Source organism: Larus michahellis, chromosome 6 (assembly GCF_964199755.1).
Source record: "Larus michahellis chromosome 6, bLarMic1.1, whole genome shotgun sequence".
Lineage (NCBI taxonomy): Eukaryota > Metazoa > Chordata > Aves > Charadriiformes > Laridae > Larus > Larus michahellis.
Genome location: NC_133901.1, coordinates 38838936 through 38858277, shown reverse-complemented (window position 1 = coordinate 38858277; position 19342 = coordinate 38838936). Strand labels below are relative to the sequence as shown.

The 19342-nt window shown below is 41.8% G+C and overlaps 1 long non-coding RNA gene across 1 annotated transcript in view; it reads left to right on the top strand.

Annotated features, from left to right (window-relative positions):
* Positions 1-213: 213 nt before the first annotated feature.
* LOC141745025 (uncharacterized) overlaps positions 214-19342 on the top strand; it is a 250121-nt gene continuing 230992 nt past the window's right edge. Inside the window, exon 1 of the long non-coding RNA XR_012587645.1 lies at positions 214-441. This is a non-coding gene — a long non-coding RNA (uncharacterized LOC141745025). The remainder of the gene's footprint in view (positions 442-19342) is intronic.

Here is a 19342-nt window from a genome sequence, read left to right as displayed (position 1 = left end):
GGGGAATTAGAACAAGTTAGGAAAAAAAAACCAAACCACCCTAGAAATGGTCAGAATAATAATTCTGAATAATGAATTCATTTGTGAAGATGTTAAAAAATAGCAGTCTGTAAATAGAACAAGGTGTGAAATTTGTCGTGGAAGATGCATTACTTCTGAGTGATCCGGCCTTTGGGAGTGGGCTTCAGCAGTATCAGCCAGAAAATATTCTGCTGGCGCATTTCCAAGAGCAGAAACCAATGCTAACTGAAAAGAAAAGCCTGGAAGCTCCTGGCTGGGCCCTGATTGCACTTAATTGCCCTGATGAGCCCCACCTGGGCTCAGGAGACCCCTTTAAGTGCAGGCAGGGCCCTTATTCCTGCTTGAGGTGTGCTGGGGGGCTGCTGCCTTCCTGCTCCCCCTGGCTCTGGCCCCTGTATGTTGTGCTTCCTGGGGTATAAGGTAAGGGGAAGCCTTGAAAGGGGAGAGGTTTTTTTCTCTTTTTATGTTTGTTGTTTTTTTTTTTTTCTTTTGCTGGCAGGGTTGTTGTGGAATAGCAATAGGAAGATATTTTTGTTGGGAGAGAGATGCTGGTATGGAAATAAAGCAAAAGGGAGTTGTATAAATCCTGGTGAAGGTAGCTGCTGGTTCTGGCCTTGTGTAGGGCTCTGTAGGGACCTTCTGTTTCCTTGCACCCGTCTGCGTGAGGCTGGGTGGGGAAGCCCTGTCTCCTGGCGCGTTTGGCCACGTGCCATCCCTCTCCTGCCTAAGCAGCCTTGTAGCTGGTTGCTGAGTTAATGTGTAGCTCTTCACAGATGTAAAAGCACAAGTCTGCTGCTAGCAGTGTGCTTTGAGGAGTCTGCTCTCGGAGATTGGGGACAAGAACTAAAAGTGTTCGCTACAGCATTACTTGAAGTCATCTGTAATATGCTGCTACTCGTATTGGGGTGGGGGGAAGTTTGGGTGCTGTTTTGTGAGACAACAATTCTGTAGATGCCTTCAGTCCTGCTGTCTTGCAACTTGAATAACTTGGTTAAACTGGTTGAGGACTAGTAAAAGTGATTACACTTAAACACAGCGGCATGGAGGTCTGCAGTGGAAAGCCACTTTTATCTGCTCCTTTGTCCATTGGTGCTTCCCCCCCCCCCCCCCCCCCCGAGACTGTTTAAAGGCTATTGAACCACTTTTTATTCTGTGACTGAGATTTTTGCATGCATTTGAGCTGGTTATTTCTATGGCAATTAATCCATAAAATTACACTATGGTCATGCCTGGGTTTCTGAAATATTGTCCAAACCAGTCATTTATTTAGGATGGGGAACGTTGTCGTTGTATTTGTAAGAACTGTGCTACTGTAAATAATACGGAGAAGTAAATTTGGTTGTTTTTATTGTTTTATGCAGAGTAGTGCATAAACATTAAAGGAATAAGTAGAAGCAGGATGGGAAAGAGGGAAGGACTGAATATAGAGGAGATTGCTTTAATTAAAATCTGTGAGAGCCTCCGATTTCTTTGGCATTTTAAATTGCATTGAGCCACGATGTAATTTAATTTTGAAGCCATCTAAGTAGTCTGTTCTTGAGTATTGACTGATTATCTTTTGCTCCATATACAAAACTTGAATAACAATTTATCTTATTGTTGGAAAAGTGAGTACTGCAGCATGGCTTCTACTTTTCAAAAATATTTTCAATCAGTAATCAAGCCAACATCAGTTGCTGTGAGTTAATGCAATAAAACTCTAATGGCTGCAGTAGGTTAATAGAAGTACTGTTAAACCTTGCACCAAAGATAAGTCTTAAATGAGCTGTTACAATATGTCAGGAAGACGTTCAACAGTCCCAAATTAAGTCTAAATTTTCTTGCTCTCTTAATTTAATTTGGACTTTTCATGCAGCTTTGGACCTACATAAGTACATGTGGTATTTCTGAAATCCAGCTTTGCTGGCATGGTTTCGAGCCCCCATTCACTGACTTCAAGGAAACTTGTCTTGCTTGATACTTTTGAGTACCACCTCCGATGTCTCCTCCTAACAGAAAATTCACTAATCCTTCTGTAAGTGTGTTGTAATGGTTCAGCTTGAGTTAACGGTGATGTCTGAGTGTCTGCTTTCATCAACCAACGTTTGTCACATGTCTGCCATCATGGCAGATGCCATGCTCTTCTGTTGAGGGGTTTCAAGGCTGGTGGTGATGGAGGCTTCCTCTGGAAGGAAGGGAGAAGCACCTCAGTAAGAAGGAGGGAGCCCTGAGGAGTGTGCTGAGGTCAGCTGCTCTCATCTCTTCTGCCCATTGTGTGGTTTCACCATAGTTGGATGGAACTTCCTCCTCCTGTGCTGGGAGTGCCTTGGGGCATGAGGCTTGTTGAACTGTTCTGGGAGAGTGTGCCACGTCTCTGGGCACAGATCAAAATAGTTACATTAGTCTGAAGTTTTATGTATGTACACATATATAAGGGAGCAAACTAGCTCAATACAAACATAGGAGCATAGCAGGAGCTTTCAGAAAAATGCATTATTTCAACATAGCTCATTTGCCATCTATATAACTGAAATTTGGAGCTCTGAAACACATATTTTTATGTAGAAAGTAATGACCGTTCTTTCACTTCCAAGGCTTATCTATCAGAATTAATAATTGTCCTGGGAAACTCTCCATTTCTGGAGTAGAAAAACCTTGTAAAAGCAAGCTAGTTTTCAGGCTGGTAAGCATTCAGATCAGGTGCTGAAGCATTACAACAGCTACCTGTTCTCAGTATTTGTGGGCCCAGCTGTGTGTTTTTCTGGCTGAATTAGACAGAATTACCTGCTGTGATTTCAAAATGAAATTGTGAATTTTCCTGATTTGTACCTCTTGCAAATATTCACCGTCTTTTTTTGTCCCCTTTCACAGTAAAAGATCTTAAATTTCATTGATGCTAGGATTTCCTGTTATTCAAATGTTTGCTCAGCTGTTACCCCTTTACTGTGTGCTTTGTAGATTATCTACCGTATCTACTCTATTCAAATAAAATTATTTTACAGCCGGAGGTGTTGCTCAATAAATATGGTTAACTCGTGGTTTTTCATGGAATACCAAATTAATGAGATCTGCAATCTAGCCTGTCGAATATTTTAAATTCGTATTGAGCAATGTCTTAGGGAATTTCCTGTTTATTTGGAGCTAATTAGGTCCTTGGATTAATTGCAAGTGTGATTTTTTGGCATGTTCTGAATATTTTTGTATATTCCAGAAATGAAAATGCCAGAAAAGCATGTAGTATTTTGAACATATTTATCTTAATGGATGATTCCCCATCTATAAAAATGTAAGAGGAAATTGTTTTAAGCCTTAAAAAAGCCATGCAGTATCTAGCTGTGGAAATAATTTCAGAAGCTTTCAACATTGATCATTTTAGTATACACAACAGCTTGAGCTCATGCAAAGTATGTTTAGTTTCATGGGGCTACTGTGCTTCTAAAGTATGAGCAATTTTTTTGTCCTGCTTGGAAGAAAAATAGATCTAATGCATACATTTTCTCCTAAGCTGTGGTTTTTTTTTTTTTACAAGATTCAATAACAAAAAAAATATTCCTGAAGGTGCTTATAGAAGAATCTGTACTGAGCAGTTCTGTCCGAACTGAAACACCTTAATTTTCATGTAATTTTCTTTTTGATAGAAACAGCAGCTATATATTGTGCTTTTGAAAGGAATATCTGCAGTGTTACTCCATTGGGCATTCTGACTATTGATTCATGAGATGAATCCTGAGGTGAAATGCTCACATGGAAAAGGATCCTGGAAAGATCCCTTAATGTATTCCTAACCTTTAAATTAATTTCTGGATTGAAATAGCTTAAAAACAAACAGTGCATGTGTGGCCCTTTGCAAGGTGCAGCCGGGCTGGGCCCCCTGTGCCGAGGAGGGGTATGGATACGGGCAGGCTAGTGACCAGTCACTCGGCCAAGTGAGCAGCCCCGTCATCGCCTTTTGGGAGCCTCAGTTTGTGGTTGAGTTTCCAGTATCGCAGTAGTTTATGCCACATTTCTGTCTCTTCCGGCATCTTTTGCAGGTTTAGTTTTAAAAGTGATAATAGGGCTTGTTCAGGTGACACCCCGCTGTGCTGCCATCAGTCACTGTCGTAACTACCTTGTAGTCACTGATCTGTCTGTCCAGACTCTGTGAGCTCCCCGACTCCTCCATACTTTCTGTTTCCAGTATAAAATCTCCCATCTGGAAGAAACTGTCAATCACGTACCCTGTATTTATGATCCTGCCACTGTTTCCTCTCAGCTGTCCTTTTACAGCTCTTCACTGTCACCAGCAGAAGGTATAGGTAGTCGGGGCTGCGTTGGTTGCCTCGCCTGCGTTTCCCTGCCCTGAAGTATTGCCCATCTGCCCTTTCAAGTGGTGTGATGAGGTGTCCTTCAGCTTCTTTCTGTGGTGATGCCCAACGTCCAGGCCTCTGGTATCCTCTTTAACAGATTCCCCAGGTACTTACTTGCCACTTTCCAGTACTGATGTTTTATAATGATGTACTCGCGCTTCACAGGGTAGTACCGCAGCGCTGGCAGCTCTGCTGCTTCTCTCTGGCTTTTGAGCCGCCCAGGCAGACTCTGCGTGGGGCCTCTCAAGCTGTGTCGCTGTGCTCCGTGGTGCTTGACCTTGCTACCTGCCTGCCCCCTTATTCTGTTCTTGAGCTTCTCCCTGTCCCCTCCACCACTTTGGTTCCTAATAACTAGAATTTATTATTTGAAACTGTGACCACACCACAGTTATGACTTAAATTTTGCAGGTAGGTGGAGCCATTACTTTTGTGCATCTGGAAATCATGAGTCATTTGTGCCTTCAGATCTCTCCTTGTGTTGTTGTTGTTTACTCTATTGCTTCATGCTTTTTGTTCTTTGCTGTCCCTTATTTTAACATAGAATTGAGAAAATTGTCTCTAAATAAGAAGAAATCTAATCCAATACTTATTTGATTCAAACTCAGGCGCTTTTTTTTATTTTTCAGAAAAACTTGTCCATCTTCTTAATCTCTATTTAAAGTTTTTGCCTAAGGCAGAGAAAGGTATTGGGAGGGTGAGAAACCTTGAAAAGGTGAGATTTTTCGCCAGCCACCAGGTTGAAATGAGTTTCTGTCAGCCTAATACTTCAGTAGAGAGATGCTTTGATAAACACTAGGGCTTTAGATGCATAAATGAGCCTTTAATCGTTTGAGGTTCATTTTTTCATAGTTGTAGCTGTTCTATAAGAACATATGCTAGTACTCTAGATGCTTTTAAACTCAGCAGTTTTCCTTTATCTGAACTACTCCAACTTTATTTGGGTATTTTCCTTTTTTGCTTTTATGAGTCACAGTATCCAATTCTACAAAGCATTATCTTGGTCTTTTATCTCCCTGTAAAGTGCTAGGTGATACCTTATATGCAGGATGTTTTATTAAATTGAATTTGTTTGCTTTGTATTATACTGCAGATCCTTTAGCCTCTGTGAATCTTATCCTAGGCAGGTCTGTCCTTCCTTCCTATCCCCTCCCTCCCCTATCTTTTCAATCCAGATGTCTCTTGGCTGAGAGGCATTGCTCTTATACAGCTATTGTAAGCGCAGATCAGACATCCTTGACACTGTGGTATTTCCCCAGTGAACACACTTGTACCTTTTTGTAGCTTTCATCAGAGATACTTTACAGAGTGCAAAATTCTTGAGCTTAGGTAAGAGATAGTGGTGGAGGCAGCAGCAGCAGCTCAGAGCAAAGTCGTATTAATGAAAAGAAATGAGATCTTCCCAAGAAGAATGGAGGGGCCAGAAAAGATCAGTAATTGTAAACCTCTATCTTGGAAGGGGCCTTGGATGAAACGGCCCTTGCAACCTTCCTGTTGCAGGCAGAATCTGAAGGCAGGTGGTTTATTTACCAATAAAACATTTTTTTTTTCCCCCCTTCAAAAAGTTAACCTTGCTGACTCTTTTCTTATTATTCTTCCAGAACGGAACAAGATAGGCCAAATCCTTCATCACTCTTCCCTTTCAAACCTCTTCATTCTCAGCAGCATTAGATGTAAGATGCCTTAAAATTTCTTCAGTATTTTTAGGAACTACTTGAGTTTGACAATCAAAGAAACCCAGCTTGATTCTCGTGCCGAGTTTGTGGGTCTAAAATGGTTTCTATTTGGGAAGAGAGAAATTGTGCTAGGGAATTTATAAAAGTATAAATTGTGAAAAGGGAGACTGCCCTGCCTAATGACAGTGGCCTTCAAAGGAAACCAGTGTTTTCCATTTAATTTTGGAGTAATGTTATTTCTCAATCTCATGGTTATTACAATAGATCCTACGGAGCAATTGCAAAACTTACCTTATGGTCTTTATTTCACAACTTTTCATAATTTTTAGAAAGAATACAGCTTCAGGTTACAAAATAAGAAGGAACAGACCTAAATAGCAGAAAATGATACTCTGCCCACCTGTTTAAAATATACAAAGGAATAACAGAAGTGGACATTACAACTGTCACTATCACCTGAAGAAAAACGGCTTTGGGTCTTATTCCAGTACCCTGATAAAAACTAGTGGTTTTTATTAAAAAGAGCATTGGGTTTTTATAAGGACGAATTTTCTTTTTGTGGTTGGAGCTCTGATGCGCTCACATAGCAGAGGTGTTTAAAATGTCCATCTACTCCTTTCTCTTAAATGAAGCGGACAATAACACAAGTGAAAAATATTTTCACATATGTGGTACTTGTGCTGTCTAAATATCATCTGCCTGATCAAACAGTTTGCATTCCTATCTTTTGTGTCCCTTTTTGAAAACAGCTCCATTTCACTTGTTAAATTTCAAAAACACTTTTGAAATGGAAATCAATCCCTAACTTAATTTAAATCTAAAATTGCTTGCATATCAGAACAGCCTGGTCTCCTTCAGGCATTTTATTATGAAGTACCAATTAGGGACATAATTTAACTTGTGAAATATACAAATCACATGGAATTCACATGTGCTATATAAAAGAGAAACACGTGTGAATACCGTAAGATTTATGCATTTCAGAAGCTAAACTGCCTGTCGTTGTACTCCAGGGCCCCTGTGCACTTGTCTCATTCTCACTGGTTTGTCAAGAACACAAAAAGGGATTAAAAATGTAAACATCATTTGTATTAAAAAGGGAAAGCGAATCTATTGCGCATTTGTTCATCTTCTTATGCTGCAAAGATCTTCACATAATTGTACCTAGGAGATAAATGGGTGCAGATATTTCAAAGTAAAAAGTGGCCTTTTGGGTTCCAGGCCAAACTTAAGCTGTTAAGAGCTGATGCCCCAAACACAAGACACCCAGGAAATTTTGGGTCATGGTAATTTTATTGAGATTTCTGTCCTCCCTCCCTGAAGTCATCCTTTTTGTTTACTAAACTTGTTTGTGTGTCACAGTGGGGTAAAAAGAGGCTATAGGATTTTCTCTGCCTTCGTGTGGCAGGCATCACCTTGGCCATCCATCACCTTGGGGATTTAGGCAGGGAGCGGAGTACTCGGAACTGCCCACGTTTTGTCAGTTTGAGTGGAAAACCTGACATTTCTGAATGAGTCTCATATGAGTCTGAATGAGACTTGTATTTCTGCAGAGGCTTTTGTAATGTATTTAAGCATCATGTAGTACTTCAATGGGTACTAAAATCTGAATAACAAATACCTTTTTTTGGTAACAACTAATCTCTGTCATGGTGCACTGCTTGTACAAGTGAGTTATTATTCCATCTATATAATTCCATGCAAGCTACTACCTATTACTTCATCTCTACCCTCTAATTTATATTACCTTTAAAAACACAGATTTAATTATAACAATTTTACTCTCAAGATTAAATATATACTTGCCTGGAGAACAAAAGATAATAGAATAAAAATCAGTTAAGCAAAATCTAAATTAAATTCAAGTTATATTGAAACGGAATGCAGTTCAAGTAATGATCACAAAGAAAAGAGGGTAAGTACTTTGCTTATTGGGTTGGAGGAGAAATAAATACAATTAGTGACAGTCAAACAGCTTTTGTATATACAGTCAGATTTTTGGGTAGATTAACATTTTAATTATTCTGTGAAGAAGAAAATACATCAGATGAGGTTGTCTGCCTGGAGCAAAACCAAGTCTGGTGCAGAATGGCAGAAGGGGGGTTCCCACAGCCCCTTGCAGGGCACTGGCAGCGCTGGGCCCCGTGCAGGGAAGTGCTGCAGGTGGGCTGTGTTTGGCCTGGGCTGGGAGCGACCGGGCCTCAACCGCGTGGCAAAATCACAAAGGTGACAGTTTTGCATCAGTGAAGTCCTGAGAAGAAGTAGGAGCCCAGTGAAGGCTTTGCCTGAGTGGGCAGGGGTTCACTTTGGTCTTATGACAGATCCTGCTTGTCTGCTTGAAGGAAAAAAAAACCCACAACTTTGTTAATTAAATTAAGGTTCCCCTTTGCCTTCTAAACTGATGGTCCTTAAAGATTAAAGTGAAAGGTGCTACTTTTTTTCTAGTTAAATAGGATATCTTTCTGGGGCAGTGTCTCCCCAGTGGCGTAAAGGATAGATTTGTGGTGTCAAGAGGCATTTATTTAGTGGGGGCTGCATCTCTCTCAAATAATGTTGTCCCCCATGCATAGTAGGGGGGCTCCTTGTCCTGCCTCTGGGCCAAGTCTGGCAGCTGGACTTGCCTGGCACCTCTGCTGCTGAGCCCTTCGAAACTGCTTGCGAGGTGGTCGTGGTTTCCCCCCGCCAGCAGCGGGATGGTGTGGGGCAGCTGCCCCTGGTGAGAGGGGGGGGCTCACTGCCACTGAGCCACCCCACCTTGCTGTGGCCCTTTCTTAGGGGAGACGCATCCAGATCCTCACACCTTGGAGGGTAATGCAAACTGCTGTAGTGCAAGTGAGGAATCCCTCTGTGTCTCAAGGCATAAGGATAAGGGAGGTCTTGGTACTGTGGTATAGGAAAAGGAGCTGGGGGGAGGGATAATCATCCCTATTTTAGAGTCAAAAGAGAACACCCTAACACCAAGGAGGAGTCTTTCTGGTCTATGGATCATGAGGCTCATGGGCATCAGTGCCATTGCATCAGTACTCGCTCCAAGTTTGGTTACGTACTATTTTAAGAATGCGTGTACCAAGACTGAAGAGTGGTTCTGTCTGGCAGTGGCTGGTAGCAGGTGCCTGGGGAAACACAGAAAAAGACAAGGAATGAAACTACCAGTTTCCTGGAATGGATCAGAAATGTCTTCAGGCGGAGATGATGGCACCTTTTCAGTTAGTGCTAAATGGATTTTTTTTTTTTTTTTAAAAAAAACAAACAACAACTTATTCATTTAACTGACTGCTTACTGACCCCCTTTGAATGTTAGCATCTGCAGCAACCAGAGTAATGGGTTTCCCAGGTCAGTCACTTTTGTGAAATCTTTCCATTTCCTTGGTTTGACTCTACCATCAGATAACTTCATTTGGTGTTGCCTATTTCTTATATAAAATGTGAGACAGTTAATAGTCATTCCTTATTCATCTTCCTGTGTTGCTCCTGAGTTGACAGACCTGGCTACAGTGCTGCTTTGTCATGATTCTTCCAGATGACAGCCTTAACCTACTTAATTGTTCCTTGTGCAGAAGTACCTCCAATCACCCACTCTGTCTTTCTACTTTCCAAAATATACAGTACGCTTACTTTCAGAAAGGGAGGCTATACACGGTGCTTGAGAAGAGGGTTGAGCTGAGTGGTGACATGCTGATTTGTTTTCTGTTCCTCTTTTAACTCACAAGCTTCACTTTTTTTTTAATTATTATTATTTTTGCCAACAGTGAGAGTTGAACTGATGTTTGCAGCCTTTTGAGCACGCACAGTAGGGTCTCGGTGGATTATGTACCCAGTTAGAGTGACTTTTTTGCTTTAAATTGGAGCATGGCCCATGGGATAGGGTATTGCAGATCTGTGATACTTCCGTAACAGAACCGAGGCTAATGGAATTGCGTTTGATTTTGTTATAAACACCAAATTTGCTGTAGGTCACCATAGCTCTCAAAATTCAGAGGGTGAGGGGTCGCATCTCAGACTTCCTTTCCTTCAGGATAAGGATTCGTGGGTAAGGGGGTATCTTCTGGAAAGCTGATACTTCAGAAGAAGGGATTGAAAGGAGTCATGCCAAAACCCTTACAATTGCACTCCAGAGGGTGGCTGGAGTTTGATAGCTATCAAAGACTTAATTGCCAGGGCTGTTAGTGATTGTGATAGAAGCTGGTCTATGCTGGAAAGTTAATGAGCTTCTTGTAAATAAACATGCTGAAGTGTGGGGAAGGATGAAGTTTTCCTGCAGGCAGTTGTCTTTGTTAGAGGGAACCTTCCTTTACAACTCGGATTTCGGCTGAATATTGCATGGGCGATTGGAGACAATGAAGGCGATGCAAAAAGCTGTCAGAGCCCAGGATGATTTGGGAGGAGTTTTACCAAAAGTGGAAACTTCCAGGTAATTATCAACTTATGAACCTGCTAAGCCAATGTTCATACAGATATTTTACTTCAGCTTATAATGTGGTATGATACTCGAAATAGAATAGTTCAAATCTACCAGGAATAGTCACTGAAACCAGAAAGATTATATGAAGATATAGGGTTTTTTTTTTCCTTCCTTTACATTACCATTTTGTCCATGATGTCATTGTTACCCTTTTGATGTAATCAATAGCTACAAATACAGTTTGATTTTTATTGTACAGCTGCAATGTGATTTTAAAGAAAGATTCCTGTTTTATAGCAGCTAATCTGGAGTGCAATGACTTATCCTTTATTCAAAACAAACAAACCCAAAAACTTTCTGCCTTCTAATAGTACTTTTCTGCTATTAACTTTCACACTTTGCAAAGATACCAGTGGGAAGGACTCACAGTTAATTCAGTCCTGCCCATCTGCTGGTTGCTGTTTTGGCTAATGCATTAAAAATTTACTTGTGTATGAGCCCTTTTAGGCTGCTATTTATTAATGGATTAAGAGTGGTCTTTTGAAGTGAACAGCATGTACACAGCAAACCATTTTGTTCAATTTAAATGAAAAAGAATGAAAGAAGCGCTGTTAGCCTAGTTCTCTGAACGTGTTTGGATCCAAGCATTCTGTTTGAGGTATTGCTGTACTTTTTTTTTCTTTTTTTTTAATAGCATGCCCTGGAAACAAAACAAACAAATTTTGAGGTTTTTTTCTGCCTTTTTTTATGAAGGTTCTCTTCTTCAAAGACAAAGCTAGCTGAGGGGTAGGTAATGCTTCTTGTGCACAGCCTCACGGTCTCTGCAGCTCTCTGCTGTAGCAGCGGCCCTGCTGTGGGAGCCTCCTCCGCTCCTGTGCCCAGAGAGCAGGGGTGGCACTGGCGGTATTCGCACCATGCCCACCAGGATGGACCTGCAGCCACAATAGCTGCTCCTCTCTAGTCCCTGCTGGCAGGGAGCTCTCTGGGCCAGTTTTGAGACTGATGTTCCTGGAAGGAAACCTGGTTGTTTCCTGATGCTGGAAATCCTCTGAAGACACTTGCCCGCGGGATCACTTGCATCCTAGGCTCCCGTCTGCCCCTGTGGTGGCAAGGGAAGATGGTGCTGGAGCTTGCCTGGAAGTGTTGGCACAGATCTGGGAGGTCTCTGTCCCTGCAGCATGTGAAAGGTGGCAGCATCCATAGGTCTTGGTTAGGTAGGTTTGTAGGTAACTGTTACTTACCTTTGATGTAGCATGGGGATTGTCACTGCTTGTTGTAAGACAACAAGTAATGTGTCAGAGCACCAGTAGTGTCCCAGGCTTATTTGCCTGGCAGACTTTTTGCATAAATTCAGTAGGTCCAAATAAATACTCAGAGTAGAAGTAGTAAACCCTGATGTATGTACTGAGGCCAAGAACTACCATCTGGTTTTCTGTAAGGGTCACCATTCCCGAATGATATTTAATATTCCTCCTCGTCCCTACTAGGTGATCGTGGTGACTGGAAGCATGACAAAGAAATGAGAATAGAAACAGCAAGAGCATGAGGAAAACCAGTTCAGCGGAGCTTGGTTTAGCGTTGAGTTTTCTAATAACAAGCTATATTGCATATTTGGCAGAGGCACTCATAAATGAAAAACATCAAAAAACAAGTCAGTAGAACAGCAAAAATAGGTTTCGTATAGAGTGGAAGCTTCCTTTTCACAATGAAATGCTATGTGAGGGATTCTTGCGCACCAGCTTGAAGAAAGCCTAAGCCGCCCATGGGAAGGACCGAGGGGAGGCTGTCCTCCCCTTGGGTCTGTATTTGCTTCAGTGCCCAAATCAGTCCTTTTGGGAAGGGCAGGAAGGGGCAACTTCTATAATGTGCTTTACTTTCTGGATGTATCCTCCTGGCAACATGGCACAGTGATTGTTTGAAAGCCTAACTTTTATTACAGCTATGCATTATTCACGCTGAGGAAAAAAAAGTGTTAATTATTTCTGCTTGGTACATTCACTGATAACCTGCTGTTGTAATTTTTTTTTTTTTTGCTGTAGACTTATTGAAGTTTTTCATTTGTTTCTGCTAGGAAATAGATAACTTCTAGTGATGAAATTGCAGATCCTTAGTGCATCCCTTTTTAAAAAGGGCAGGTCCAAATGCTACAGCCGGTATAATTTTGTGGCAAAGAACCATTCATTTGTTTTACCTGTATAAAATTAAAGAGATGGAAACAGTATGTTTAGCCTGCCATGTAAAGAATTGATTGATTAGATTTAATCACTAAAGAAAAAGTCAGTGCTACAAGTGCAACTCCATCCCCCTGCCCCAACCCTAAGTAGGATCATTCAGAGTAAAAATACAGAACAGTTTGATAGATACTCATTGCTATTTTCACTGCAATGCTCCATCAATATAATTAAGCCAAAAATGAAGATTTAAGATGGAAATTTTCATCACTCCTTAGAAATACAAGGCAAAGAGTGTAGAGCCAGTGTCTAACAACTGTGCAGTGGAAAGAGTAGAATCACAGAATTGTAGAATGTGTTGGGTTGGAAGGGATCTTTGAAGTCCTCTCATCTAACTCCCCTGCAGTGAGCAGGGACATCTTTTAAGTAGATCAGGTTGCTCCAAGCCTCATCAAGCCTGGCCTTGTATGTCTCTAGGGATGGGGCCTCCACCACCTCTCTGGGCAACCTCTTCCAGTGTCTCACCACCCTCATTGTAAAGACTGTAAAGAAATGACAGACTCTGAATGGACTGGCTGCTTAACAGTTTTTTTTATCTTGATTCCTGTTTTGCCCCACTGTACAAGAAAATATTTTGATCTACGTGGAAAGCTTCATTAAAAATGTTTATTTTTTTCTTTACTGAAACTGCTTTCTGTATCATCTGCTCCCAAATGGAAAATTCATTCCATGGTCATCAAAAGATGGTTATGGATGGAACGGCATTGCTGAGTGTGGCTGACTTTGTGGGTGTGCAGTGTTGATGAGCAGGTGAGGGATGAGCTGTGGGCTGCTGGAGCTGCTGTGGCTCAAGGAGACGCTCTATGTTTGCTCACAGAAAATGAGGAGATGCAAAGAACTCTGAACCCATCTTTGTGCAAACCTACAGTCCTGGTCATAACTGAAGCGTTCACCCAGTAAGTCAAGCTATTGCATAGGTGATAGTTTGCAATTATCTGTCAGAACAGGTAGAAGAGCATTTACACCAGTCCTTCAAAGTTGCGATGAAAGAACTGTGTTTCCAATTCAGACAAGAGGCATACGGGCTTCTTATATTTGCTCAGTATTCCCAATTCACCATTAGACGGTGGCTGCTCTGTGCAATCTGTTTTGATCTGTTCCCATCTGCTCCAATCTGATGTTTTTTCTGAAAAATGAAGCTGGCGGCGTGCGATTGTTGCAAAGGCAATCAATTACTGAAGCTGTAAAAGTGTTCTGCCTCGTGGAGACGGAGTGTGCTCTTACCAGGCTGCTGCGTTTCTTCCACTCCTTAAACATCGCGCAGGTAAACTGCACCACGGGCTGCTGGCACGGACCTCAGCTGGCAGAAGGACAGGCAGCTCCAGCTGATCTGCCGTTGTACATAAGGACAAATTGGAGGCTCCCTGCTGTATTTCATGTTTTGTGAGGGGACTTTGTTAGTAAGAACAGCTACTGGTGGTGCACGAGTGGCTGGAAAACTGTATTTGGGGAATAGTGGTAAGTGGGCAACTGCGAAAGAGGGCGGGTGTACTGACTGGAGTTGCTGAGCAATCTGTCCTGGGTCTGGTGCTGCTCAGTATTTTATTAAAATTTTTTTGTGTGATTGATTTGAATATACTTAACAAATTAGCACATAATATCAAACTCAGAGGGAATAGAATTCCAAATGAACTGGACGAATTGTAGAAAGTTCCCCCCTGTCCCTTCCCCAAAGCATGTGATTTTACTGGTATGGCAGATTCGGCAGTTCAGCGGATAGAAGAGTAAGACCAGCATCTATGCAGACATGGGATACAGAATAGCCCTTCAGAAGAGAATGCTGGCAGTTACTATGCTCTGTTCACTTGAACATCAATGCCAAAAACAGCAAGCTTTTGTGAAAAATATTAACACTGCTAGGATGTATAAGGGAGATTAATTTTTCTGCAAGAAAAGATGAGTCGTCCTCCCAGTTGGCTTGTTATGTTCCAGGTGCAGCCTGCAGTATTGCAGGTAGTTCAGGCTCCAGTCTTACAGCTGGTTGCAAACCAGGCAAAAGTAGCCTGGAGAAAAGCAGAGAGTGATCAGAAATAGATGAAATGGGATCTTGGAGGGCCTGAAAGAACTATGTTTGCATAGGCTTACAAAGAGAAAATTAAAGGGGGAGGTTTGGAGATGATATCAGCTCTCAGATGCAAGAGATATCTGTGGAGGACCAGGGGATGATCTGCTGTGCTGTCCTTGTCTAGGGACAAGAAGTAATGTACTGGACTTACTGCAAGAAAGACTTGTCAGCAGGGGAAACAGCCTAGTGATAAGCTAGGGGGTTTTGTTTGTTTATTTATCTTTTTTAAAAAAAAAAAAAAAAAGGATTTTGGCTCTTGGATCATGCTGTGGACACTGGGCCAGAAACCATAGAATCATCACAGAACAGCCCAGGTTGGAAGGGATGTTGAAAGATCATCTACTCCAACCTTCTGTGGGAAAGGGAGCCTAGATGAGATTATTTAGCTCGCTGTCCAGTTGTGTCTTGAAGACTGCCAGTGATGCTGTCTCTACCATGGCCCTGGGGAGGTTGCTCCAGTGAATGATTGCTCTGACTGTAAAAAAAAAAAAAAAAAAAAAAAAAAAAAAATTCTTATTGTGATGAAAATCATAATGTAGGTCTACAATGTCATGGACCTGTGACTTGTCTAATCCCGCCTCTGAAATAGCAAAAATCTGTATGTCTTCATGTATGAAAAGAAGATAGTATTTTCTGGTTTGGGGCGGGGAAGAAATCGGGTTTTTATAAAATATGAATTGTGTAGTAAGGACTTAGAATTATTTGCCTTTTGCTGCTGTCTTAGAGAACCAACTTTCCTGCCAGTTAATATAGGACAAAGCCCTTACGTGGCGTTAGGAGGGAAAATATCCACAGGTTACTGCATTAGGCTTCAGATCTAACTTTGGCAGACCCTGAATGTTTCCATCTACTTCAGCAGTAATTTAGATTTTCAGCAGGTATATTTGAGAATAGCAGTACCTACTACCAGATGATGTAAATAAATCCTGCTCACTTCTACTTTTCAAATCTGCATATTAATAAATATTGTGCTCCCCTGGATTAGAATTATACATCGTTATTCTGATATAGCAATTACAGCATGTATGATATATGTGAATCTTCATTTATTATTGTCTAACTTTAGGCTTTGTAAAAATTAATGTTTTGGAAAGCTGCTTACATAAACCATTCTTTTAATGAAGCTGGCCCAATGAGAAGCTAGCGGTGGAAAGCAATTAAATGACACTGCTAGGCAGAGATGACAAAGATGGATCAAACTGTTCTGATAAGAATACTGATTAATTGTGCTACTTAGCTATAGACTTGTTGAAGTTTAGATGTTGCTCTGGTAATCTTTGTGGGGCAGGTGCCTTAACTTTCAAGGAGTGATTAAGTGCTACAGCATGCAGGCTGCTACGTGAATCATAATCTCCAGACTATGTGCACCTAAATTAGTAATTTACTAAGTTATGAATATGGGAAATATTTTGTCATGATTATGAGTAATTAATGCAAAGCTGTATTGGCAACGTCCACCCAGTAATTCATCCTTATTGCTTTGTGACAGAATGTTTCAGGCTGCCTCTGGGGAGGGTATTTGAAGAGTAGAGTCAGAATGACAAAACCCACAACCGTAAGGAGGTCCTGTGGATTGATAGCCTTGCAAAAAAACCGTTGGTTAATTGGATAGGGGGTGCATTTGTTGGAGCTGGAGGCCCTTTCGTATAGGAAGAGATGTATGTCATGCTGAGGGCTCTGAAGGCTGCAATGTGAGCAGTTATCACTTCAAGGGAAGATGGGAACATGAACGTGTCTGTGCTTTGAATGTTAAGCTGCCTAAAGGTTGATTCTAACCAGTGTCAAATATAACTGGGTGTGCATAAGTGTCTTCTCAATTTTGCCTCACCTGCTAAAGGGGGCTTACAGGAAGGATGGGGAGGGACTCTTTATCAGGGAGTGTCATGATAGGATGAGGGGTAACAGCTTCAAACTGAAGGAGGGGAGATTTAGATTAGATATTAGGAAGAAATTCTTTACTGTGAGGGTGGTGAGGCACTGGCACAGGTTGCCCAGCGAAGCTGTGGATGCCTCATCCTTGGAAGTGTTCAAGGCCAGGCTGGATGGGGCTTTGAGCAGCCTGGTCTGGTGGGAGGTGTCGCTGCCCAGGGCAGGGGGGTTGGAACTAGATGATCTTTAAGGTTCCTTCCAACCTGAACCATTCTGTGATTCTATGATCATCAATGTCTAATATTCAGGTTCACAACTTCCATTAAAAAGTTGTGAAGAATTAGGCTGTTTTCCTGTGTTTTAACTGAGCAAAACCTCAGGTACTTGCTGTATCCTTTACAGCTGTTTTGGCAGGGTGAGCCTCTGAAGGGAAAAGAGGGGAAGGGCATGTCAGAGATGGAAGTGGGTGGTCTGTGTAAGAAGGAATTGGGACATCTCTGCATAATTTCAAGAAGTGTGTGTGGAGGGCCACTCTGGGCAGCGGAGCCGGCCAGGCTGGTAGCGGAGCGAAGCGGTCGGCAGCGTCCCAGTGCAGCTCTGCCCGGGGTTAGTGCTGCTGCGGGTGGGCTGCATGGAGCTGTGGGGCAGCGTGCTCCCTCCTCGCATGGAGACCTTAGCTGCTTCATCTTCGCTTTTGTTGCTGGGCTCTTGTTATGTGGTATGAGCCAGACTAGTGCTTTAATAAAAAGTAACGAGTTTTGGAGCGCGGTGTCAGACCTGGATCAAGCAGAGGCCAGGACGGAGTCCTCCATGGCCTCCCTTTGTTTTCCAGGGTCTGTGCACCCAGGCCCTGCCTTGGCTATGCTGCGCACAGGTCAGTGCTGTGAGGCTGACTACTTTCTTCTCATTTTTGCTTTTTAGTCTCTCGTTTGTCACAAACTACTTCTCCTTGTGTGCAGGTAGGTCACAGAGGGTTTCTCGGTGTGATGGTATCAGCAGAGCTCCCTCGCAGAGCGGCACCGGGGAGGATTTTCTGCCAGTGCCGTTCTGCACCACGGGCAGGGCTGTGACGCGCTCTCACCCCCGATGTGATTAAGAATGCTAACCTGGCCCCCATAAAAGCACAGAAATTAAGTAGCTCCCATTTTAAGAATCCACTCTAAGAAGCGAGGGAGGAAGCATTAATGAATGTTGCTGCCACTTTCCCTGACCTCGAGAATGGGATTGTTCTAGGGGGTTCCCAAATACAAGGTGAAATCAATTAAAAGACATACAAATCTGTTTTAAAGTCATGATGCTTATCTGATTCTTAAATTAAGTTGTACCGGGAACTGAAAAAATAAGAAATATTGAATATTTGTTATTTTCCTGTGTGAAGTTCATGGAAATAGCTAACACTTCGCTTGGATGATTCCCAACCTCCTTGTGAGCAACGCTTGGAAAAATATTTTTAAAAGTTCATAACTAGTGAAGGCTGAGTTTACAGATATGATTTGAATCATGGTCTGTGTTTTTGCTAAGACTTACCCTTTTTTCTCTGACAAGACCGTGCTTGCTTATTTTACTTTCTTAATCCCTCACAGCTTCCAATATTTGTTTTCCTCGTTCTAACATATTATTTTGCAACAGCTGCATTGAAGGGTTTTTTTTAAGCCTTCTGCTCTGTTTTTCAGATCTGCTTATCTTCTCCCCCTCTTTTATGTATTGAATTAGACAAACTATGAATTCCTTTTGGACTAGGAAGAAAGATCCAAGACTTAACCAGTACCAGATGGTGGCACTGGTCTTTCACATCTGACAAGTGTGGATCATGCAGTGAAACATAAGAAGTTTTATGCAAGTCGTACTGTGTGCCATCCTAATTTTTTTTCCTCTTTCAAGCTGCATAGTTGGAACGGGGAAGGTGACATATTTTTATGCTCATCTTTAGAGAGCGCCTAGAGAAGGTGAGATGCGTATCTGAGGGAATAGAAAGGATAAGCCTTGGCAATATCTAAGCACCGCTAGTACTGTTATTTTCTGTATTTGTATCATGCCGTTACATTTCAGTTGAAACATGGAGTAGTTTGGATGCCAGCTGAGCTGTGCCAGTTTATACTAGATGAGGCTGTAGTTGTGATCTGTAAAATCAGATGTGCTCCTCATATTCTCAGTCTTTACTGAATCTTACTGCATGTGTAGTTTTTAATAGCTAACTTTTTGCTGAATGTAGCAGATATTAGCTCTGTAGTAACCTTATAGTTATTTGCTTTATGTTCCCAGAATCTTAACTTTGGTATTTTCAGAGTATGCTTAACAGTATTCTATTCCTCTGCTTTAAGGAGGAATGGGTGGAGAAATCTCTGTTTGAAAGAGAGAATGACATCTTGAATTCTGTATGAAATATTTTGTTAGAGAAATATTGAAGATAGAAAAACGCGCTTCTTGCCTCTGGAGACTAATCCTTGCAGTCTGTGCTGTGATTGTTTTCTGTTTGTGCCAGGGAAGAGTTGAGCATCTTCAGATGTGAAGGTGATGTGTGCAAAATGAGAATGTAGGTAAGGGCTGATTATGAACAGCAAACAGACAAATGACTAAATTTTTAAGCAGTATTGCACTGTTTGAAAACGAGTTGATCTATCAATATCACCTGTTACAGTCCGGAGGCTCACAAGGCAGCTGTAACATAAGCTGTAACCAGTGTCACATGGAAACAGGACAACAGAAAACTTGCTGACCATCCATGCTCCCCCATGATCAGCAGAGCAGACCTTCCT